Genomic DNA, 24,832 nt, shown 5'->3' with positions numbered 1-24,832 from the left:
CACTTACACCCCCTTCCTGTCCAAGCCAATTTTTAGCTTTCAGCACTGTCGATGTTTAAATGACAATTTCGCAGTCATGCTACACTGTACCCAAACAGAATTTTTATTATTTTGTTTCCACAAATAGAGTTTTCTTTTGGTGGAATTTGAAAATTTTGAAAAAAAAAAAGTTTTTCTTTTGTTTCTGTTATAAAATTTTGTAAATAAGTATGTTTTCTCCTTCACTGATGGGCACTGATAAGGCGGCACTGGCAGGCACTGATAAGGCAGCACCGATGAGGTGGCACTGATGATGGACACTGATAGGTGGCACTGGTGGGCACTGATGGGTGGCACTGATATGCAACACTGATGGGCATTGTTAGGCGGCACTGATGGGCACTCATGGGTGGCACTGGTGGGCACTAATGGACACTGATAGACGACACTGATGGGCACTGAAAGGCTGCACTGATGGGTACTTATGGGTGGCACTGATAGGCCACACTGCTGGGCACTGATAGGTGGCACTGCTGGGCACTGATAGGCACTGATATGCAGCACTGATAGATGGCATTGATAGGCATCATTGATGGCACTGGCAGACATTTGGGATGGGCACTGATTGGCAGCTGCCTGGGCACTGATTGGCATTTCCCTGATGGTCTAGGGTGGCATACCTGGTGGTCCAGGGTGGTGCCAATCCCTGGTGGTCCTGGCGGCATCCTGGTGGTCCTGGGAGGGCATCTGAGGGGGGGTCTGTGCTGATAAACAATCACCACAGACCCCCCTGCCAGGAGAGCAGCTGATCGGTTCTCCTCCTGTCAGGTGCGAGTGAGAAAAAGGCGATCAACGGCTCTTCCTGTTTACATCATGATCAGCCATGATTGGACATGGCTGATCACGTGGTAAAGAGACTACGTCAGAGGCTCTTTACTGAGATTGGTGTAGCGGTGTGTCTGACTGACACACCGCACCACCAATCGCTGCAATGCACTCCCCCAGGGGCACGCGAGAGTGGTCATTCTGGGAGGATGTCAAATGACGCACGCCCAGAACGAGAGTTGCGCCGCCTAGCCGGCGGGTGTGAGGAGGTTAAAAACACTTATAAGATATAAGTAGGAGTCATGTTCATCAGAAGTATGCAGTGTTTGCAGTTCTACTGGGTCCCACAGGCTCCTCTCACAATCTGGGTAGCTGGGAAATGTTCTGGTGTGATGTGCTGAATAGCTGTACATTCAGGAAAACTAGGAAGTAGTCAGCTCCATGCTTTCCAGCTTGAACTGGAAGAAGAAATGATGTCACCAGCAGGGGGCGGGAGGAATGGGTCAGGACTGTCTCTGTGGAATGAAAGGTTACACGCTCGGAGCTCACAGCTCCTTCTACTGGCCAGCAAGTATTATTTCAGAGGCTGCTTGCCCTCTTTTAGTGGCATGTGAGCCTCTGCCTCTCCTTGGAGGCCTTGATGGGTATTTTTTTTTAACACCGCACTACACTGTATTATATACTGTGAATACCGCCTGCACTGTATTAGAAACTGTACACACTGTATTATATACTGTGTTCACCGCCTGCACTGTATTGGAAACTGTACACCGCTGAATGCACTGTATATATAGGCTACGCTGAATGCAGAATATATATATATATATATATATATATATATATATATATATATATATATATATATATATATATATTAGACTGTATATCAAATACACTGCTACTAACTAACTAACCTGCCTGCCTAATCTAGCTCAATCTCTCTATCTCCATCCACTATAACACACTATACGGCACTGTGTAAGCAGCCTTATATAGTGTGGGGCATGGACTTAGTCCCCTTGAGCCATGATTGGCCAAAGGCATGCTGCCTTTGGCCAATTATGGCTCTCACTGAGGAGCGTGCTGTGATTGGCCAAAGCATGCAGGTCAGGTGCAGGGCAGTGCATTATGTGGCGCTCAAATTTGCTGCGAATGCCCCATAAAATTAGCTGTTCAGTGAACAGGCAAACACCCGATGTTTGTGTCGAACTTACGTTCGACTCAAACTGGAAGCTCATCCGTAAAGAAGACCCGTGACCAGGGGCAGACTGACCATTCGGGCACTCGGGCACTGCCTGAAGGCCCCATGCCACTAAGGGGCCCTATCAGGGTTGCCAGCCTCAATAAAACCAGGGACAGCATGTAAAAATCTTTGTTTTTTTAAAAATCCCAAGATTATAGCTGCCCGCCTCTCCAATACCTTTTCAGTGTGTTTATGTGTATTCTGTGTGTGTATATTGTGTGTCTATGTGTGTATACTGTATGTGTGTGTGTGTATCCTGTGTGGCCCCATAATCTATTGCCTGGGGGCCCCATAATCTCCTATTGCCTGGGGGCCCCATAATCTCCTATTGCCTGGGGGCCCCATAATCTTCTATTGCCGGGGGCCCCATAATCTTCTCCTATTGCCCAGGGGCCCCATAATCTCCTATTGCCCGGGGGCCCCATGAGTTGTCAGTCCACCCCTGCCCATGACATTACTGAACTACACCAAAGAACCTGAAAAAGGAATGCATTTAGGGGCTGCTCCATTGAAGATGAAGCGGGGTGCAAAGGCTGGAGTTTTAAGCAAAGCCTTCCAAAGGTGTGTGGATATCTGCTCCCCTCATGGTGTATTTTCTCCTGCCACCTCATAGGTAAATAGCATGAACTGTAATTTTCTGACTATGATAAAATGTGGATTAAGACCCTACTGTCCAGTTTTGATATGTGGTATGAGCAAGACCTCCAGTTGGAACATACTAAATTCCAGTACTGCAAAGCAGTTTTGCTTGTGTTTTCCTAATGCCCTAAAATACTGGACTTAATCATTGTTCTTACTATAATGCTTTAGTATCTCAAATGCATTTATATAGAGTTAAAAAATAACTAAATACAATATATAATGTGTGCAAAATGTTACCAATTCAACCCCGTTATAAGTATCCACAGTTCAGTTAAATGTCCAATATCATCTCTGGAGTAAAAAAACTAAGAACCTAATGAGAATACACTTGGCTGGAACTTTAAAGGATGGCTCTTCGGTTTGGTCTCCAGAGCTTTTTTGTTTCCTGCCTAAAGCACACAATGCACATCTCGTGCCAGCATTTCTTCTGTCTGATTTCCTTGACTAATTCAGTCATAGAAAGTCCTGCTGTCACTGAGACTACACAGGCTGTTGGGAAAATGAGACTGCAAGCCCAAAACGTACTACAAGCCTAACCGTTTAACTTAGCAGTGGAAAGTATAGTCTCAGAGTTGGCTCTTATCCCCGAGGAAGACAACTGAGAGCCAGCTTTCAAGTTCTGCATCCTGATTCTGTCATAACCAACTCAGGAACTGTATCCTGTTCATATGCTTCAGTAACCCTGCCAGCAATATGCAAAGTCCAGCATTCTCCCTGCCTGGATAATGTATTTTCCCACACCTGACAAATAAGTAATAGATTTAAAGCACATAAGCAGGCATTATGTTTATGTGCCTTTATGTTATATAAAGTAAATTACCCATTGGAATGATCCTGTCTTCACCTATCTTCAGGGAAGGCTATACAATCTATTATTAGCACAGAACAAAACAAAAATATATTTTCAGCAGTACAATATACTCCATGAATTGTACAGGCCTCATGGGTATAGGAAGCAAGTGAATATAACTTTAATACATTTTGCCAAAAACTTTATACTTCATGAAGGGAAGTTTATGCCCAGTATGACAGATCCTATTCTTAAATGAAACATAAGCTTCCTAAGTTGTCATGCTCTTAAGAAGTTTTAAACTCAAGTCATAGGCATTACAAATCTGTTGCCATTATTATTCATACACACATAGGCATACACATTTATACATATAAAAACATTAATATATTTTAAATATACATTTCTACTCACCAAAAGGAGCTCCAGGCTCCTTTCTCCAACAGGAAAATATAATCCTTCCCCACGCTATCCAAAACTAAAAAAGCACAAAAAACAAACTTTAGCAGAAGTTTGGTGTAAAAGTTACACTAACACAAAAATTTTTAGAAAGGACACATTCAAGCTTTTTGGACTTGGTAGAAAAACACCACTGCCAATCCCATCTCCATTATTAAAATGTAACTACATCATTCTGAAGTATCTTTTTTATCACAACATGAAATAATACTCCTTACACAACAGGTGAACTACAAACATTGAAAAATACAATTACTGTTTATTTGCCTACAAAAATCTCATATTGACAAAAATGGCAATAAACACATACTGCGATTTTCTAAGGGAGGAATGAGTTGAAGTGAACCTATTTAAAGTGATTGTAAACCCTTACAAATACTTACAAGTAGAGATAAAACAACCCCTTTTGCATAGGTTGTACCTATTTATCTGCAGCCTTTTCTTCTCTACAGAGCTGAGTGTATGAGTCACATGATGTATGCTGAAAGGGGACAGGCTCCCAGGAGGCTGAGGTGTAGGTTTACAGTTCTATCAGTGACTCATGCAGATAGCAAAGAGAGGAGAAATTAGAGAAGAACCAGCCTCTGTTCTTTGGATTCAGCTTAGCACACACTGTAAAATGATATGCATGGTTCATTTTTCATAAAGTTTACAACCACTTTAACCCATCCACTTTGGATAGGGGGGAAATACTCAAAACCCCTATCAGGTTTTATTTTTTTGCCTGTGTCCCATTGGAGACAGTTCCCTTTACTTCCTGTCCTTGCGAGACAACTGGAAAGTTAGGATAATTTCCCATTTAGTCAGCCTTTACTGGTACATATGTTTCCATTGCAAGATTTCCCCCCACCTCCTGTTCAAGTGATAACCATAAGATTTTGGATTTTCTCCCTACTTTTTGGCCAAGTGACAAATAAACCAGGATAAAGAGAGAGGGTAAATCTCCATAGCTGGAACAAAGACAGCAATTAAAAAAAATAAAAGAGGTCCTAACCCTTCACCACTGTATCCAAAATAAAAATAAAGTTTTGGCTATAGATACAGATGTAATGCTTGGATAAAAACAGGGCTTCTCATTCACATGACTGTGTCTGAATGTATCACAGGTTCAATTTAATTTACTTCATCTCAGTTAATACTTTAGCAAATTGACTGCAACGTGTCTACAGTTTCCCATTGTAACAAACATAGGTACAGAGGATGCAGTCAAGAACCTGTCATAAAAGAGAAAAGATTTTAGCTGGACATCTGGAAGTCAATATAGCACCACATCCCTGATATGAACTATAACATTGTTGGAGCCATATTCAAGAGAATCTTACATTTATCTATAGAATACACAGGTAGAGACCGAACCAATCTATGTTGCTGTTTGTTTCTTGTCAATTTGGGAAATTAAAATTATTATGTATGTTGTTGAAGATATTTTGATGCACTTATGTGTCTTTCTCAATATTTTTTCTATTTTTCGATTATAGTGATCATTTATACAGTGCCTGATATAAAAACCTCTTGAAGAAGCCATCAGCATGGCGAAACATGTAGAGATCCAATCAGTTTGCACTTTCTTTTTGTATTATATGATCATCAGTTGAATGTACTGTAATGTATTCACTGTTTTTAATAATATTAGCTATTAAATTTATATCTTTCCATATCTTTGTATTATTGCACCTTTAAAATCCAGTAAATACCCTGTCATAAAAGAGGTGCTGGTTAAAGCTGAACTCCAGACTAAAAAAGTATTGTCTAAATACAGGAGGCGCACATGTATTCTTACAATCATGTTGACCTTTGTATATTTCTTCCAGATCTGTACAGTTATCTGTCTTGAAACAATTCCTATACTTTGCCCATATGCAGAAGCTTCCTATAATAAAGACAGGTCACTGCTGCTCCCTCTCCCTGTGCAGGGTGACTGGTCTTGTATCCACCTCCTGTAGCTCTCTACAGACAGCCTCTAATGGGTAGAGCTCCTCCAGCTCTGCCCTCTGAACAGGTTATCTGCAGCACAGTAATGATGCCATGCAGTTAGCGGGTAATAACTGGGATTAAAAAAGCATTTGGTGCACACAAAGATAATTAATGTTCTTTATGTACAGTGAACAGCCTCTTTCTGCTGACGTAATGCACATCTACGTCAGCGAGTAGGGTGGGTATGTGCTGTATATTCATCAGCCAGCTCCACTGCTCTTTGCTGAGAGTGAACTAACTCTACACCCTCAGCATAGGCACTGCGCTGTGCCAGACAGTCCCCAGTCACCATTTATAAGACAGAGCAGGTGGGTGGGACAACCAATTACGTGACTACTGCAACAGGTAATCATGGTAGACACAAGATCAGGAACTCTGCCTCCTGTCTTTCAGAACTCCTTTAAGATTTGTCAGGAGCTAGTGCCACAGGGTTAAATAGCATGTCCTTACAGCATGGTATATAGTTTAGTAAACAGCTAATGTAATCCAGGACACAAAGTGGTAAAGTAAAAATACTCACTTTATTCACCTTAATCCGACTTTAGAGATTGCTATGTAACTATAACAGTGATGTGGATGAAATGGCACTTATTTCCACTCATATTGCAATTTAAAGACCTCTCTTTCTACATCTCTCTGCTGGCAATGCTTCCTGTAGACTTAGAAGGTGGAGCAAAAGTGCTGTTTTCTTTCGGAATGATGAGGGGGTTTTATATAATAAGATTTAAAATAAATTGTGGATGGAAAAAGTTAGGAATTCCAAGGAAACCAGGTGACTTGGGATTATTCTTTGAACCTAAGATCATGTTGTTTCATAGCAAAAAAAAAAAAGCATTAGGAGCGGGCCTGTATATAAACTGTATGTATTTCGGTGATACCTCTTCAAGTCTGGCCTGAGTATTTCTTTAGGCTCAGAAGTCATTATATACAGCATCATTAGACCTATACTAATACCTTATAGTAAAACTCAATCATGTTCACATCAGTTATTGGGAAATAGAATATTAAATACAGTTGGAACCCAGATGAAACAGAGGTAGTTTCAACTTTGTGTTAAATTAGTTCCCTAGTGTAAAACCAGGTAAAAAGTAAAAGTATCTAGTATTTCACTGTGCATAAAAAGAAAAAAACAAGCAAAGAAAATACAAACTGAATTATAAAATCCCTTCTTGACTAGACTAAAATATTTCATAGATATTTTAGAAATGTTACCAAACTGATCTAATTGGGTCACAGTCTAGAAAGCAGAGTTCAACAAGGACTCAGCAAAGATTAATTATAGCGTTAAGAGATTAAATTAAATACCAAGAATGCATATTGTATGCTTACCTTACTAAAACAGCAGACATTTCTAACACAGATTTGAATATACTTTAACATTTAGGGGCACACGCACTTCAACTAACTTCTAACTGCAACTTTAATTCTGGGGTGGGTATGAAGAAACATGTTTTCATGGAAGAGTGATTAAATATTGATAGCCTTTAAAAACCTTTACATGAGAAGTTGTTGCATGACAGGCCCTATATCAGTAGCACATTAACCCTAATGCCTCGTACACACGGTCGGAATTTCCGACAGAAAAAGTCTGATGGGCTTTTCATCATATATTCTGACTGTGTGTATGCCCCATTTGACTTTTTACGTCGAAAATTCAGATGGACTTAGATAGAGAATATGTTCTATATTTTTACAACAAAACAAATTCCTATTGGGAAAACCGCTCATCTGTATGCTGTTCCGACGTACCAAAAATGAAGCATGCACTGAAGCAAGTAGGAGATGTCGTACGTGTTGTCCCATCGTACGTGTTGTACGTCACCGCATTCTTGACGGTCAGAATTTGGTGTGACCGTGTGTGTGCAAGGCAGCTTGATGGAATTCTGTTGGAAAAACCTTCAGAGTTTAATCCAACGGCAAAACCAGTCGTGTGTACAGGGCATTACAATTAGCTGTGAAACATAACATTTTCTCAGTTGCCTTGCTCTTAAGCCACCACTCTTTTGACCCATGATCAAACACTTTCTAAATCAGTTATTTACATACACACATAAGCATACACATCGGTTTATATAAACATATGAATATTTGTAATATTTGTAATATTTATATTTTAACTGACCAAGAGGATATTCAGGATTACTTTAACATGTTTACAATAGTGACCTTTGCTAACAATGAATGCTTGTTGGCTACAGATGCATGAAACCATTGACGTAGCGCAATACAAACAGAAACATATACTCAACACATAAAAATGAAAAACAAAATTTAAAATAAAAAAAGTCCATACGAAATGTAATTAGAGACATTTAGAGTTATTATTTATTATATTTAGCTCTTGATGTGATGTCATTTGAGTGTTTGCAGCATTAGTTATGTCAAAGCTTCAGATCTGCTGTGTTTTGCCATCTTCCTGGTCCCGAGAGATGGCCATGCCTCCAGTGGCATCACTTTTGTTTTCTCTCTTCCGGATGCTGCAGGTGTTTACAAGGCAACGGCAGGAAGAGGCTATAAATGCAAGCAAGATGGCCAGGCTCCAGTCCTACTGTTGAAGCCTGGAAAGGGGGAGTAACCTATACATGTTGGATATGTCAGTGAGTGACTATGTGTGAGTTAGATGGGTCAATGTGTCATGGAGAGAGAGTGATGTCCTGATGTACCCATGTGTTTTATATGAAGCTTATACCATAGCACTTGGAGTGCTCTTTTAGAGTACGTCTATTTCTTTGGCCATTTAATAAAGCAGTTTGTTATACAGAGAGCACTAGCAGTCCCATTCTGTTTTTGCATGTAACCTACCTATAAGTGTGAGTGTGGTGCTGCTAGAGGAGAAAAGGAACCACCAGTGGAGTACTGGATCACATAGCCCAAGGAGGGGCAAAAAGAGCTGGTTTGACCCTGCATTTGTATTGGGGTCAATACTGTGAGGTGAGCGTTCAATACCATTCACTGCTAAGATGTCAATCACTTTACCCATCTCATGGCTGGCCTTATAAATAAACAATCTGTTGTGGGATGGGATGTTTAAGCACTTAAGGACCGAGCTTCTTTTTGAGATTTGTTGTTTTGTTCGCTAGAAATTTTTTTTCTAACACTAGAGAATAAAATGGCCGTCGTGCAAAACTTTCTGTCATACCGTATTTGCTTGTGGAATGGCTACAAACGTTTACCCTTAAAAATCTCCATAGGCGATGTTTAAAAAATTCTACAGGTTGCTTGTTTTGAGTTGCAGAGGAGGTCTAGGTCTAGAATTATTGCTCTCGCTCTACCAATCATGGCGATACCTCACATGTGTGGTTTGAACACCATTTTCATATGCGGGTGCTGCTCACCTATGCCTTCGCTTCTGCACGCGAGCTCGGCAGGACGGGGCGCGTTTAAAAAAAAAACATTTTCTTATTTATTTTACCTTTTATTTTTAAATTTTACACTTTTCTTTTAAACAAAAATGTGTCATTTTTATTCCTATTACAAGGAATGTAAACATCCCTTTTACATGACAGGACCTCTTAAATATCAGATATGGGGTCAAAAAAGACCTCAGATCTTATATTTACACTAAAATGCAATAAAAAAATAAATACATTTTGTCATTTAAAAAAAAAATTTAAAAAACGTCCCTTTATGAACTATGGGCGGAAGTGATGTTTTGACGTCACTTCTGCTCTGCAATGGTATGGAGACTGGTGGGGGCCATCGTCCCCTCACTCATCTCCATACCCAGCAAGGAAGAAGATTTGATCACCTCCGCCACTGCCGACGGCTCCGGTAAGTGGCAGAGGGCACCGGAGTGCGGCGGGAGGGGGGCCCCACTCCCACTGCCGATAAAACTGATGTCGCGGCGAATCCACCGCAGAGACCACTATTATCAGAAAGTGAACCGCTGGCTGAAGAAGAAGATACTGGGGTTATGGCACCTAGCTGCTGCCATAACAATGATATTCCTCTTCAAAGTTAGGACATATATCGGCGTGCGGCGGTCCATAAGTGGTTAAATACATCTCTCTACAACATGTGCACATTGTGACTGCATTGTCATTAGATAACACAGATCACAGGCAAAATCTAAAGAGATAAATAGAGTGGCTTTATGCCTTGTGAAAACTGTGAACCAATCAAAGTGTTAGCGAGGTGTAAACAGTCTGCGTTACCAGTTATAGGCTAAGCACAGCTCAAAGAGCAGGATCAGGGAAAGACGATTACCCAACATGTCACATCAAGGCTTGAGTTATTGCCTACCACAGGTGAACTGTTAAATATTCTTTGTTGTGTGATCTGCACAGGAGAGCGGATATAAAGATTTCGGTGGCACCAGTTGAGAGAATCACTTTAACCTCCTCGGTATCAAAATATCCTATCCCTCCCTTCAAATTGGCATTATAAAATACAATCAATGGGTTAATTTAAAATTGAGATCAGTAATTTCAACCTATAGGTTGTTGAAGTTTAAAAACAACAGAATTATTTTTATTGCATACTTGTTTAACCATCTCAATACCAGTATGCTTCTTCATTTCTAAAAAACAGTGGCATAAAATGAGATCATCTTGGGGTGTCTAGTTCCAAAAAGGACATATTTTAGGGGTGTTTGTGCTGTCCTTGCATTTTTTTATGTTTCACAAAAAAAGCAAGATAAACATTTTTTTTTCAAAATGTTTGGTACCAGGGGATAATAAATGCCATAAAAAACTCTATCTGTCTCAAAAAATATCTAAAAAGCATTTGAGTTTACTAATGCATGCCAGAGTAACTGTTGGTCAAACAGTTAAACAAAATGAAAATCCTTGGAAAGGAAGAGGGTGTAACATACTGGTATTGAGGTGGTTAACCTAATATAGTAAAAAAAAAACTATGTGAATCTGTTTAAAAATAAATAAATAACATTTGTCTCGAAAACCATTATAGTTTTTTCCTAAAATGGTTTTGTGCAACCTAAAAGTTGTAACAACTAGCTTGCCATGCAGTAATAACTGCACAATGATTCTAAAACATTTGATGATTCTAAACATGTTTTGTAATATTATTTGCAATACTTGTAAGACTTGAAAAAAATAATGTTATAAGGATAGCATTATAACATTCAATGGTTGAGCTAAGTTGTGGTTAAAAAATGCATGTAAAAAAATGCATCTCTCATTCTGAAAGTTTTCTAATCATCCCAGTAACTACTTTTAATGATGCAAACAGAGCAGTCTAGATTACACTGAACATCACTGTACAGGTGCACTATTAACCATTTTAAACTGCTGGCCAAAATGACAGTTAAAAAATTACAAGGTAGAAAAGAGTTGACAAATAATCCTGTGAATTTAGTGATAATCCCCTCTGAGTCTTTAAACCGAACTATCACTTTGCTGATGCATACAACTTTTAATGTTCCAAAATCTAAATTCCTAGCAAGACAGGATCATGACATTCTTTTGTTCAGTCGAAAAATTTTTGCCAGCTATTTGAAATGCACTCTATACTTCTTCCATGAGCACATTGCTGATGATAGTCAGTGCTCAATAGGGATGAGCCGAACACCCCCCTGTTCGGTTCGCACCAGAACATGCGAACAGGAAAAAAGTTCGTTCGAACATGCGAACACCGTTAAAGTCTATGGGACACGAACATGAATAATCAAAAGTGCTAATTTTAAAGGCTTATATGAAAGTTATTGTCATAAAAAGTGTTTGGGGACCTGGGTCCTGCCCCAGGGGACATGGATCAATGCAAAAAAAAGTTTTAAAAACGGCCGTTTTTTCAGGAGCAGTGATTTTAATAATGCTTAAAGTCAAACAATAAAAGTGTAATATCCCTTTAAATTTCGTACCTGGGGGGTGTCTATAGTATGCCTGTAAAGGGGCGCATGTTTCCTGTGTTTAGAACAGTCTGACAGCAAAATGACATTTTGAAGGAAAAAACTCATTTAAAACTACTCGCGGCTATTGCATTGCCGACAATACACATAGAAGTTCATTGATAAAAACGGCATGGGAATTCCCCAAAGGGGAACCCCGAACCAAAATTAAAAAAAAAAAATGACGTGGGAGTCCTCCTAAATTCCATACCAGGCCCTTCAGGTCTGGTATGGATATTAAGGGGAACCCCGGCCAAAATTTAAAAAAAAAATGACGTGGGGTTCCCCCTAAATTCCATACCAGACCCTTCAGGTCTGGTATGGATTTTAAAGGGAACCCCGCGCCAAAAAAAAAAAAAAAAAACGGCGTTGGGTCCCCCCAAAAATCCATACCAGACCCTTATCCGAGCACGCAACCTGGCAGGCCGCAGGAAAAGAGGGGGGGACGAGAGTGCGGCCCCCCCTCCCTCCTGAACCGTACCAGGCCACATGCCCTCAACATTGGGAGGGTGCTTTGGGGTAGCCCCCCAAAACACCTTGTCCCCATGTTGATGAGGACAAGGGCCTCATCCCCACAACCCTGGCCGGTGGTTGTGGGGGTCTGCGGGCGGGGGGCTTATCGGAATCTGGAAGCCCCCTTTAACAAGGTGACCCCCAGATCCCGGCCCCCCCCCCTGTGTGAAATGGTAAGGGGGTACATAAGTACCCCTACCATTTCACGAAGAAAGTGTCAAAAATGTTAAAAATGACAAGAGACAGTTTTTGACAATTCCTTTATTTAAATGCTTCTTCTTTCTTCTATCTTCCTTCATCTTCTGGTTCTTCTGGTTCTTCTGGCTCTTCTGGTTCTTCCTCTGGCGTTCTCGTCCAGCATCTCCTCCGCGGCGTCTTCTGTCTTCTTCTCCTCGGGCCGCTCCGCACCCATGGCATGGGGGGGAGGCTCCCGCTCTTCTCTTCTTCTTTTCTTCTCTTCTTCTCTTCTTCATTTTCTTCTCCGGGCCGCTCCGCAATCCATGCTGGCATGGAGGGAGGCTCCCGCTGTGTGACGGCGCTCCTCGTCTGACAGTTCTTAAATAACAAGGGGGGGCGGGGCCACCCGGTGACCCCGCCCCCCTCTGACACACGGTGACTTGACGGGACTTCCCTGTGGCATTCCCCGTGACGTCACAGGGAAGTCCCGTCAAGTCACCGTGCGTCAGAGGGGGGCGGGGTCACCGGGTGGCCCCCCCCGTTATTTAAGAACTGTCAGACGAGGAGCGCCGTCACACAGCGGGAGCCTCCCTCCATGCCAGCATGGATTGCGGAGCGGCCCGGAGAAGAAAAGAAGAAGAGAAGAAGAGAAGAAAAGAAGAAGAGAAGAGCGGGAGCCTCCCCCCCATGCCATGGGTGCGGAGCGGCCCGAGGAGAAGAAGATAGAAGACGCCGCGGAGGAGATGCTGGACGAGAACGCCGGAGGAAGAACCAGAAGAGCCAGAAGAACCAGAAGAACCAGAAGATGAAGGAAGATAGAAGAAAGAAGAAGCATTTAAATAAAGGAATTGTCAAAAACTGTCTCTTGTCATTTTTAACATTTTTGACACTTTTTTCGTGAAATGGTAGGGGTACATAATACCCCCTTACCATTTCACACAGGGGGGGGCCGGGATCTGGGGGTCACCTTGTTAAAGGGGGCTTCCAGATTCCGATAAGCCCTCCGCCCGCAGACCCCCACAACCACCGGCCAGGGTTGTGGGGATGAGGCCCTTGTCCTCATCAACATGGGGACAAGGTGTTTTGGGGGGCTACCCCAAAGCACCCTCCCAATGTTGAGGGCATGTGGCCTGGTACGGTTCAGGAGGGAGGGGGGCCGCACTCTCGTCCCCCCCTCTTTTCCTGCGGCCTGCCAGGTTGCGTGCTCGGATAAGGGTCTGGTATGGATTTTTGGGGGGACCCCACGCCGTTTTTTTTTTTTTTTTTGGCGCGGGGTCCCCCTTAAAATCCATACCAGACCTGAAGGGTCTGGTATGGAATTTAGGGGGAACCCCACGTCATTTTTTTTTTAAAATTTTGGCCGGGGTTCCCCTTAATATCCATACCAGACCTGAAGGGCCTGGTATGGAATTTAGGGGGACTCCCACGTCATTTTTTTAAAAAATTTTGGTCGGGGTTCCCCTTTGGGGAATTCCCATGCCGTTTTTATCAATGAACTTCTATGTGTATTGTCGGCAATGCAATAGCCGCGAGTAGTTTTAAATGAGTTTTTTCCTTCAAAATGTCATTTTGCTGTCAGACTGTTCTAAACACAGAAAACATGCGCCCCTTTACAGGCACACTATAGACACCCCCCAGGTACGAAATTTAAAGGGATATTACACTTTTATTGATTGACTTTAAGCATTATTAAAATCACTGCTCCTGAAAAAACGGCCGTTTTTAAAACTTTTTTTTGCATTGATCCATGTCCCCTGGGGCAGGACCCAGGTCCCCAAACACTTTTTATGACAATAACTTGCATATTAGCCTTTAAAATTAGCACTTTTGATTTCTCCCATAGACTTTTAAAGGGTGTTCCGCGGCATTCGAATTTGCCGCGAACACCCCAAATTGTTCACTGTTCGGTGAACTTGCGAACAGCCAATGTTCGAGTCGAACATGAGTTCGACTCGAACTCGAAGCTCATCCCTAGTGCTCAATATTTTTAAACTTACCAGCACTAAACCTACATCAGTTTCCTTCCAGCTGAATATGTTATTCCTATGCTGTTCTTACAGGTCAAACATTTCAGATATTTCCTTGTACTCACAGGTAAAATAATGCTAATTAAAACACCTGTATTATCTTTGAAAGTATGACCTTTTAGTTCTTCTTATGAAGTAGGATTAGAAAACATTCAACTGCTAATAGACTTTTTAATGGTACCTGAAAGCCAGGCAATTTTTACATTTTCCTTATTTTTGGGAAATTTATTTTTTCTATGTGTTCTTTATTTTTAAAGCAAGTTGTTCACTTCTTTTGTGTCATTGATTTTATACTCATACTTACCTGGCACCCTCCTTTGCTGTTTTTGTCTGTTCACTTATTTGACTCTTTGGTGCAGAACATGATCAAGACCCTTTTTCAGCCTTTACATCTCCTATACAAATTCACAGTGTATGTATATGTGTACGTATATGCTCTTTATTGAGTACCTTAGGATGGCCAAAGGACATATAACACAAAATTAACATTTTGTTATGCAACTTGTTATGCTTTGTCTTTCTGTAGGGAGCTTAAGACCCCTTTCACACTGGGGCCGCCCAAGCTTTAGTGGTAGAGCGCCACATGTTTTATTGCTTTACCACTGCTTAAGTGGTGCTTTTTGGATGCTAGCGGGGCACTTTTAACCCCCGCTAGCTACCGAAGAGGGGGTTAAAATCGCTTTTAAGGTGCTTTGGAAGCGCTGCTCATTCGTTTTAATGGTTAGGGCGTTTTGGGAGCGCTGCATACAAACCTCCCCAAATATGCTGCTTGCAGGACTTTTCCTAATGTCCTGCAAGCACACTGCCCCAGTGTGAAAAGTCACACTGAAATGAATGGGAGGCAGGTTTCAGGCAATTTACAGGTGCTATTTCTAATGCTAAAATGCCTGAAAACTGCCTCAGTGTGAAAGGGGTCAAAATTATTTGGTTAGTGGACCTTGGGAAAGGAAGTCATTAGAAGGAATAGAAAGGGCTGTGCAATGTACAGTCGTCTAGTTTGACCTCTACCAGGACAGGCGAGCCAAATTATTACAATGGTGTGCTACTCCAAAGGCAATAATTGGAATTCATATGTCAGGGACTGGATAGTTGGTGATAATGTTTCATGATCACAAAGAGCTTGTTCAAGACTGGTAAATTGCAACTTCCTAGCATGCTCCCGTCACAGGATAGAGTGTATTTCTGTTTTTATCCCATCTATTTCCACAGCCAATAACCAAATATGTACAGTATGTCCTTTCTATTTTTTTTTGTGTGTAATCCTTTTTCTCTGTATATATTTTCTGCACTACCCACTTTTGGGATATTAAATTCTAAAATGAATACATGGCGTACTGAGCTGTATGCAATTGTACTGTGTGTTGCATGCAGATTGTGAACTAGCAGATCTGCCAGATAGAGATCTGTGTGTTTGTGATTGCCTAGCAGACCAGTCAGCAGAAAAACTGCTAGGTGGTGGCAAGCTACTGTTTGTTGTGTGTGTCTGATGTGGGGAGTGTGTGGACATTTGGAAGAGTGATTCAAACAGGGATTCTAGCGCATAGGATAGATAGATAGATATTTGTATCTGCCTGTGTCTAGTCAGTGAGCTAGACTGGAGTGGAGTCTTCTTCTAGTGGTGGCCAGAGGCAATGCAAGCTGTGCAAAGGGCATCCCAGCTTGTCTAATCTGCTAAAAGTAAGCTTCCCCTCATTCCCTCCTACTCTAGTCATGGGCTTCACTTCAGTTAGATAGTTGCCACAGCTTTGCATTGCTTAACAGGGCAGCACAGCTATCTGTATGTAAGCTAGATTAAGCTTGTTCAAAGGATATCCTGTCTCACTAAAAATGTCTTCAATATCAAGAAGAATAAAATGTAAAATTAGCATCACAGGCATCTACAACATAGCACTTGGCCTGTCAGTGGCCCCGATAAGAATTAAAAACTCCTCTTTTTTTTGCTCCAACCTATTCTTAAGCCCAAATGTTAGACTTTCCTGTGGAAGGAGGTAGAACCAGTACTGAGACTCCCCCCCCTCATATTTAGACACTAAAGTCAGAATTTCTGATTTGCATATGTTTTTGGTCATAGAGTATTTGAGCAACTGGGTTAGAAAAAAATCTTTAGTAGGGGAGATTAGCAATAGTAGGTTAAATATTTATTTCAGCATAATTATTTTCCTCTATACTGTATCCCCAAATTTGGGTGCAAATTATGAAGCACAGTATACCCCAAAAGTGACAAGAATGCAACTGCATGATCTAATCAGAGTCAGTACAGACTGTGGAACACCAACAGGGAGCGTAAATGTCTGAGCAGCAAGAAAATAACTGCAAATCATCAGTGCCAAAATACAATGAGCCAAAAAAATCATAATCAACATTTCAACATTAAGTAATTTTTGATCCAACACACAAGATCCTGTGTGAAAAAGCTTTTATGTGTCACAACCTGTTGTCATTTGCTTCAAAGGAAAACTTGTAATAATATTTCTAATTAGTTCTAATTAGTGAACCAAGTGAGATAAATGCTGCTATAAAGCCTACTTCATCAAAGTGTCCTATGAAAAGCAGTTTATTGTCTTATATGTATGGTAGCTACAGGCATTAATTAAATTAATTCCCAAATGAAGTGCAACATTGCTACTAAACCAGTCATAAAATTGAAATATTATAAGCTCCCTAATTTTATAATGTATTCCTTTCAGATGCATGTTACATACAATGCTGATTGCTCTAAATTTCACTTTACTGTATTTGGTGCCAGTAATTTAAATCCCTTTCAATGTTAGCTGTTCTGTATTCTGGGTGTGAACTTGGCAAAGTCCTAGCAACCAGTTACAATCTGCAAAGATCAGATATTGCATTGTGATTCAATAAGCATTTAATGCTGATGGATACATGGCTGCCAAAGAAGCTGTAAACTAATCTATGATTTCCAACAAAGCACTGAAAGGCACGGGATAATGTGCTGTACTGTTCCAGTCATATGGTGCTTTGATGTCCTTAATCAAATGTGTTGCTTTTTTGTAAAACTGTAACATAGTCTATTCATTAATTATTACTATGGAATGTCATTGCCATGAAAGTGTAATTTGGAATGAGAACCCTAGTCTATGACTTAGCCTATTGGCACACAAATGAAAACTAACTTGTTATATACCGAACAAATTGTGCACATAAAAAATCAATGATTTTTTTAAAGGATAATTTTGCAGTTTGAAGCTTTTTGCATCTATATGGGAGCCCCACACTTGAAGCTACCTTAAATAACTCCTCTTATGTGTGTTCAAATGTTTAACTGTTTCCAGTCCTGGCCTTGTTGGCACTTTTTGTTCACATGAAACAATCAGTATTTTTTGCTGGAAAATGACTTAGAACCCCCAAACATTACATTTTTTTTAAAAGCAGAGGCCCTAGAGAATAAATTGGTGGATTTTGCAATTTTTTATGTCACACAGTATTTGCGCAACTGTTTTTCAAACACATTTTTTGGGGAAAAATACACTTTTTTAAATTTTAATGCAAAAAAACACAATACATAACCCAATTTGTTTGTGAACTATAAAAGATGAAGTTATGTGAAATAAATAGATACCAAATAGGTCACACTTTAAAATTGCACATGCCCTTGTGACAAACAACGTAAATTTTGCTAACCAAAAGTGATGCTTTAAAAGCTTTTACAGGTTACCACTTTAGATTTACAGTGGAGGCCTGGGGCTAGAATTACTGCCTATGATCTGAAGTTCATGGTGATACCTAACATGTGTGGGTATATAATTATTTTGAGGCACAGTGTCTTGCTGGGCACAGTCACAATTCAGAAAGTGCACTGCTATTTTTCAACAGGATGGGCAAAGATACATTTTTCATGGTGTTGCTTGATTCCAGTTTCCATTTCTAGATGTTCTGTATAATATAGCAAACCCTTACATTTGGTCAACGCATCATGAAATCATTTTTTCAGTGCAGCTAGTATAAGAAACTGAATTTGCTTAGTATTAGCCTCTTTCAATCATTGATACAGCAGCACTGAGACTTGTAAAGAGAGGTGCAGAACAGGGAGCAAATCAGGGGTGCTGCATGCAAATGTGTTGAGAAAGAACATGCATAGACCAAGAGAGCAGAGTGAGCAGAGAGAAGACCTCATCAGTCTGCTACTGGAGGTAGATAAAGGACACTACTTTATTCCTTTTTAGTCTTGTCATCTACCAGGCTATGCCATGTGGTAGGTCTGTGTATATCTCAGACTAGATGGATAGAAATGCAAATTCTTTGACAGGTAAAACACCTTCCTTGTAAGTATCTTATATGTGTATTTAGCTGTTTCTCTGAAGTTCAGTTTTAAGATCTTGCCATGTGGTCAACAAACTTATTACACAAGAAAGAAAAATGGCCACGCACCAAATGCGTACAGTGGTGGCTGCATTCATTTAACAGACAAATTTTACACCCAATGATTTAACATTATGGTTTATAAATCTGCTATAGAATTTTTCTTCATATTGTAAGATATCAGGGTGATTAGGCTCTATGGTGTACGTGATTTTAGGAACATGTGTCAGTCCAGACTGTATTTGAACCCCTTCACTGCCAGATCCGTATGCCGTACAGACGTACAGAAGTGCTCGCAGGTGGCCAGGTCAGTATGACGTACGGACCTAATTTCTCCCTCTCCTATAAGCTTATGGTCACTTCAATGACCATAAGCTTATATCTGAATTGTTCAGCAGACTCTGATCAGCGGATTACAACCTGCTGATCAGAGTTATTACCCCTTATGTGACCATCCCCCCACCCACTCCGTTGCCTCCCTGTCCCCTGCCTCTCCGACCCCCACTGCACCCACCCTTCCATCTAAAACTGCCCCCCCCACTCTCCTCTCCTATCCCCTTAACCCCCTTCTTCACCCCCAGCACTGATTACCCCCCTCCACCCCGATCCACCCCCCCCTGCAAACCCACTCCCCGCAGCCACCATCATTAGCCATCATCCCTCCTCTTGCACTCCCGTGGGCTTCAGGTGCTGCATGAGGCTTGGGGGATTCCAGATGTGTCCCCCCACCATTAATATTGCCACCCAACTGCCCCCACACCCCCGATTCATCGCTCTTTCCCTTCCCTCTGCCTGCAGCTTCTCACTGATCTCTGTGATCTGTCAGGCTGGTGATCATGGCAGGGAGGGGGGGGAGCACTGTGGGTGGGGTGAAGTTGGGTCTTGGGGGCTTTAGTAAACATGTGTTTACTAAACTCCCTCCTGTAGAAGAGAGGGCACATGCAACATTCACTACTGATCCCTGCTATGTGCCCACTGACACTGACAGCTGATATATTGTAACTGTGATTGTTACAATGTATAAAACTGTCATTTTCTGAATGAATGGAATCTCTATACCGATTCTCATTCATTCAAGTAAAGTGCTGCAGAGAAAAGGAATCTTCAGTCCCTTTATCTGTCTCCAAAAAAATACGGGGGTCTGTTTAGACCTCTGATATCTCACCAAAGACCCCCCTCCAAAAAAAATGAATTGACTGTAAAAAAAAAAATAGTAAAAAGTAAAGTAAAAAAAAAATGCACAAACATAGTAAGATCCCCCGGGTCCGCCCGCACTCACCCCTCCACGATGACACCCACCCAAAAAGAAATAATTAAGTGACTGTAAAAAAAATGTAAAAAGTAAATAAAAAAATAAAAAACACAAACATAGTAAGACCCCCCCAGGTCCGCCCGCACTCACCCCTCCACGGTGACGCTCCCCCTCCCTCACACTCACCCCTCCACGGACACCTCAGCTTCTGCTCCTGGCCAACCCGATCCATCCTGTTTGGCCAGGAGGAGAAGCCAGAAGACGATAGCGAATATTAAATCACTATCATCACAACTCACAAGTGGGTGGGTTCGGGGTGCAATACTATGCGCCCGAGCCCAACCTTTTTCAAGCCAATTAGAGCCTCAGGCTCTAATCATGTGGATTGAAAAAAAAGCCGCTGAGCAGGTGGATGACAGGTCCGTGTCTGCTCCGCTGATGCAGAGCGAACACAGACACAGCTCGCTATTCTCTATTGAACGGTCGGATGGAAACGGACTGCCTGTCCATTTCCATCGGATGCCATCTGATCCAATATGCTAGATGGATGGGGAATAAAATCCCCATCCGTATGTTTTTAGCAGACTGGATCAGATGCAGGCGGGTTTAAAAGGGCACGTGTCCATTTACATCAGTTTCTTCATAGAGAACAATGCGTGGTCCGATTGGGCCCGCCTGAAAAATGGACAGGCAGACCCGATCAATGTGCTTGTGTAAAGAGGCCTAAGGCCTTGTTCACACAGGGCATACACAGAGTACCTTTACAGTCCCATTGATGTCATTTGGGATGTAGCAACTGCGCGAACAGAGCCGTTGCTCCCAATTTTACATCCATGTAGGTCCGCATGCATGTCCCTGAGCTCACACTGTCTGTGTTTGGGGTCATGTACCCACACCCACACGGATGTCAGATTGGGAACAGCAGCTATGCCTGTTGCTGTTGCATCCAAATTGACATGAATGGGACTGCCTGTACGGGGATGCACGGAACACCTGTGCATCCCTGTGTGGGTAAACATGGCCGCCCATTTGTAAGTTCTGTTGTGTTTATGTGTAATATTAATAATTTTAGTGTATTTTTAGTGAAAATAGTGATATGATGAACATTTGCACAATTTATGCGGGGCCCAAAAAATCAGTAGCACTTTTTTTTATTCTACTGGCCATGTGATTTTAGAGGGGTATTTTCAAATTCTGAAAGCTATAAGTGAAGAATAAAAAACAAAAATAAAAAAAAATCATTAGCACTGAGGTCATATGCTTATGGTTTTGGGGGTCTTTCACAAATAATGAAAGCTGTAAGGGAAAAATGAAAACCTTCAGATTTTTAGCGAAATTTGGATATTTACATCTTTGCGTACATTCGATTTTCACCATTTTGCAAAAAGGAGCAATGTAAAAATTAAACATTTTTGCTATTTATTAACTCCATACAGGTTAAGCTTTTATATTTAGTAGGGATTTAGCAGGAATTTTGTAAAATTAACTGTGTTTTTATCTGCTAATAATGGTTTTAGTGTATGTTTTGCAAATATATTGGTTCAATAAACATTTACGCAAATACAGCAGGGTCTAAAAAATCTGTAGCACCTTCTTTTTATTCTAGAGGTCATATGCTTTCAGAAAATATATGGTTTTGGGGGCCTTTCACAAATTCTGAAAGCTGTAAGGGAAAAATGAAAACCTTCAGATTTTTTGAGAAATTTGGATATTTACAATTTTGCGTCTTTTCAATTTTCACCATTTCACAAAAAGGCACAATTTAAAAGTTACAAATATTTGTTATTTATTCACTCAATATTGGTTAAGCTTTTATATTTACTAGGAATTTTGTACAATGTGCTGTGTTTTTATCTGCTAATATTGGTTTGAGTATTTTTGCAAATATATTGGTTTAATAAACATTTGCGCAAATACAACGGGGTCTAAAAAATCAGTAGTACTTTTTTATTCTATTTATCATGTGCTTTCAAAAAATATATGGTTTGGGGGGTCTTCCACACATTCTGAAAGCTGTAAGTGAAAAATAAAAAACAAAGTAAAAATTGCAAAAATGGTCTGGCCACCTGAGTGTACAAAATGGAGCACAGGGCCTGGCAGCGACAGGGTTAAAGGCTTAGCAGCCCACTTTTATTTAAAGGAAGCAAAGTTAAAAGAAAATAACAGCAATTTCCCTCACAGGGGGTTCCACCATTACTGCATAGTCTAAACCTTCAGCCTCCTAACTTACTCTCTTGCAGCAGCGCTGCTTCAGACCTCATGCCTAAGCCTTTGGATTGCTCCACAGATCGTATGCTCACACTGCCAGCTGCAGCCTCCCTCTCCTAGAGAACACGGTTGTCCTCCTGGCTCTCATACACAGATGCCGTGTCTATAAGGTGGAGCCCTCCTGACTCCTTGGCCAGACTTCCTGTCTGTCTGGATGAAGCTGTCTCCTAGTGGGAGCCCTGAGCTCTATCCCTGGGATGCATATGAACCCAGCCCACAGGTGTGTAATAAGTATGCCTGCTTCTGCCACAATCGGCATATATTGCTAATCCACAGCGTGACACAGGGTCGCCTCTCCATAATATGCATTGGTCTATTACTAGAAATTTAAATGTAAACCTGTCTAATAAGACAACATGGTTTCCCTTTGTTTAAAGGGCTTTTACAAAAAGGGAATTCCAATTTAACACTTTGCCTACTGTCAAGCCTAATTTTAAATACAAGCAACTTGGTAAAACACTGTACCTTCTGTTAGGATTTAGAGCCAATAAGGCTCTGTAAGCTGCTCGGGTATTTTACATTAAAGTTTACATGTATTCGCTAATTTTTACTACTATTAGTATTTTATGGTTATTTTAAACAAAACATCAATATTGGAGTGAATTCATGATATTTGATTCACAGAAAATTTTGTTTAGATAAAAAAGGGGACAGGGGATAGGTCCAAGCAGAATTGCACAAGCCCGCACAGGTGCCCTCATAGCAAGCAGCTTGCTATGGGGGTACTCGGTAGGCAGGAGGAGCCAAAAGCACCAGCGGGGGACCCCAAAGAAGAGGAACAGAGCTGCTCTGTGCAAAACCATTGCACAAAGCAGGTAAGTACAACATGTTTGTTATAAAAGAAAACATTTACAATAACTGTAAGGAAAAAAATATTATAAAACCACTACACATTTCCATTGAGCCATTAGGGAGGTCAATACCATTATATCGAAGATGTAGAATAAACCTCAAAGATGTGGGATTTTGTAGGCAATTGAAAAAATATACAATTTCATACAGGGATGAGCTTCATGTTCGAGTCGCAAGCATTTTTTGACTCGAACATTGTGTGTTCGTTCGTTCGCCAAATTACGATCGATATGGGCCGTTCACGCCAAATTCAAGTGGCGCGTCACGGCCCATAATTCACTGCGGCATCGCAGTGCATTGCTGGCTGATGATTGGTCAAGCATGCACTATGACCCGCATGCTAGGCCAATCACAGTGCTGTGTGTACAGAGAGCCGTAATTGGCCAAAGCCAAGGAGTCCGTGGTGGCCATGTGTAGTGTATTGCGGTGGAGACTGGAGAGAGATAGATAGACAGAGAGACAGTGTCATTTGATTTAAGTTAGATAGAGTAGGCAGGTCGAGTCAGATAGCTAGACTTGCAGTGCATTGTGTATATATATGCATCCCAGGTGTTGAATATAAATATATATATACACTGTATTCAGTTTAGCTAGATCCTGTTCTTCTCTTCCTAATATACTGACAGGCAGGCAGGTGTTTTTACAGTATTTCCAGTTAGTGTACTGTGTACGCTGCACAGTTGCACCTACAGTATAGCTAGCTGAAGCCAGGTGCTTGAGTGGGCTCTTGACATATTTCCAGTTACTGTACTGTGCACCCTGCACAGTTGCACCTACAATATAACTACCTGAAGCCAGGTGCTTGTGTAGGCTCCTGACGTATTTCCAGTTACTGTACTGTGTACCCTGCACAGTTGCACCTACAGTATAACTACCTAAAGCCAGGTGCTTGTGTAGGCTCTTGATGTATTTCCAGTTACAGTACTGTGTACTCTGCACAGTTGCACCTACAGTATAGCTACCTGAAGTCGGGTGCTTGTGTAGGCTCTTGACATATTTCCAGTTACTGTACTGTGTACCCTGCACAGTTGCACCTACAGTATAGTTACCTGAAGCCAGGTGCTTGTGTAGGCTCTTGATGTATTTCCAGTTACTGTACTGTGTACCCTGCAAAGTTGCACCTACATTATAGCTACCTGAAGCCAGGTGCTTGTGTAGGTTCTTGACGTATTTCCAATTACTGTACTGTGTACCCTGCACAGTTGAACCTACAGTACAGCTACCTGAAGGCAGGTGCTTCTGTGGGCTCTTGATGTATTTCCAGTTACTGTACTGTGTACCCTGCACAGTTGCACCTATAGTATAGCTACCTGAAGCCAGGTGCTTGTGTAGGCTCTTGATGTATTTCCAGTTACTGTACTGTGTACCCTGCACAGTTGCACCCACATTATAGCTACCTGAAGCCAGGTTCTTGCGTAGGCTCTTCCAGTTACTGTACTGTATACCCTGCACAGTTGCACCTACAGTATAGCTACCTGAAGCCAGGTGCTTGTGTGGGCTCTTGCCATATTTCCAGTTACTGTACTGTGTACCCTGCACAGTTGCACCTACAGTATAACTACCTGAAGCCAGGTGCTTGTGTAGGCTCTTGACGTATTTCCAGTTACTGTACTGTGTACCCTGCACAGTTGCACCCACAATATAGCTACCTGAAGCCAGGTGCTTGTGT

The 24,832-nt window shown here is 41.4% G+C and overlaps 1 protein-coding gene across 10 annotated transcripts in view; it reads right to left on the bottom strand.

Annotated features, from left to right (window-relative positions):
- Positions 1-24,832, bottom strand: part of LINGO2 (leucine rich repeat and Ig domain containing 2) — a 3,171,904-nt gene that overhangs the window by 1,433,926 nt on the left and 1,713,146 nt on the right. For all 10 annotated transcript variants that reach the window (XR_012245199.1, XM_073635787.1, XM_073635794.1 and 7 more), the window contains one exon: positions 3,894-3,957. The gene's annotated coding sequence lies outside the window, so the exon portion shown is untranslated. The remainder of the gene's footprint in view (positions 1-3,893; positions 3,958-24,832) is intronic.

The sequence above is a fragment of the Aquarana catesbeiana genome, linkage group LG01 (genome assembly GCF_042186555.1).
Source record: "Aquarana catesbeiana isolate 2022-GZ linkage group LG01, ASM4218655v1, whole genome shotgun sequence".
In the NCBI taxonomy this organism is placed as follows: Eukaryota; Metazoa; Chordata; class Amphibia; order Anura; family Ranidae; genus Aquarana; species Aquarana catesbeiana.
The sequence above is the reverse complement of the archived record's forward strand: the minus strand, read 5'-3'. Positions and strand labels throughout refer to the sequence as shown.